A 1,335-nucleotide genomic window follows, 5' to 3' on the forward strand; every position below is an offset into this window, starting at 1 on the left:
GCAATAACCTAGTTATCCAATCAGGAGAGACCTTGTTGGAGCTGCTACACCACCCCTGATCGTAGGGCAATAAAGGTTGTTTGTAGATTGTAGTACGATTTTTCACTTTTCAGCATTATTTTATAAAGCCACGTTATTCCGCGATGTCGTTAATATCGACTCTGTTCGTGTTTCTTGTCTAACATGAGTTTAAGGTTCCTTCTTAGCTACAATATTAAAAATATGGAATGCCCGTGATCTAGATTTAAATTTAGATGTAAGTTTCGGATATCATAAAAGGTGTTTGTATATTGATATGAAATTGGTTTTCGCTATATTTTGTTTCATGTGACGTCATAATTCCAGTGGGGGCCACGCATGGACAAAGCATTTCATTATCTTTCTGTATTTAAAATAAATTCCCGGATCGCGTTAAATGAAAAACCTAAAGTTTAAGAAACTTCTGTTAATTGGTGCACTACAAGATATCCCATATATCTATTAAAAGTGAGGTTATAAAGAATAGAGATCCTACATAGAGGTCCCTGTAACAATGGGGGATTTCGTTGAAGACCAATCAGCAGGTTTCTTTAAATATTCGGTAACGGGATCAAAATGCGTAAATTTATGCTACTTCAGGTAAAAAGGATAAAATATTAAAAATTCTGTACATGAAGTATTTAAAATTTAGATCAATTCGTTTGATTTGCTGTGCCTGCAGGAAAAAACGCAAACAAATATGTCTATTAGTTTCAAACCAAATTCCACCTCTTTTCCACCTGTGAAACCATTCACACAGTTCACTGCAACGAAAGTCGTTATCAAAACTCAGTCATTTACACGCAAAATAACTTCTGAGTGTTATGAAATATTGGGGGAACCCAAAATTCGTAGTCGGCAGGATTTGAACCTGCGCGGGAATATCCCAACAGATTTCTAGTCTGTCGCCTTAACCACTCAGCCACGACTACATATTTACCTGATGGGTGGCTTCTTTGGCATTCGTATTGGAACTTACCTGGTTATTAAGTCTTGGGCACAGGTGGAAGATCAGTTTATCATATTTTAGTAGGAAATGCTCAGATTCCTTCATTATCGACGTTAAGTTGTTATTTGAAATAATCTCTAAGGTATTTAATGCTTTTTCTTGCTTTCAAATTAGAATTTAAATGAAATGAGCTTAGCTAGCTGCAGAAGAAAGTTTATTATACACTAGATCCTGGTTTAAGTTAAGTGCAAAATTGTCAAGAGCCGCTTCAGAGATTCGAACTAGATATAATTACATTGATGCAAAATCCTCAAACTATATTTTTATATTGCTGTTAATTCCATTAAGTTGCGTGAGAGAGGGCAAAA

General features: G+C 35.4%; 1 non-coding gene across 1 annotated transcript; it reads right to left on the bottom strand.

Moving 5' to 3' along the window:
• Positions 1–868: 868 nt before the first annotated feature.
• Positions 869–950, bottom strand: Trnas-aga. The gene has a single exon. It is a non-coding gene; the product is annotated as a tRNA-Ser (tRNA).
• Positions 951–1,335: the final 385 nt, after the last annotated feature.

This window comes from Dendronephthya gigantea, unplaced genomic scaffold (genome assembly GCF_004324835.1).
Source record: "Dendronephthya gigantea isolate DGI-Jeju-01 unplaced genomic scaffold, DenGig_1.0 000481F, whole genome shotgun sequence".
Lineage (NCBI taxonomy): Eukaryota > Metazoa > Cnidaria > Anthozoa > Malacalcyonacea > Nephtheidae > Dendronephthya > Dendronephthya gigantea.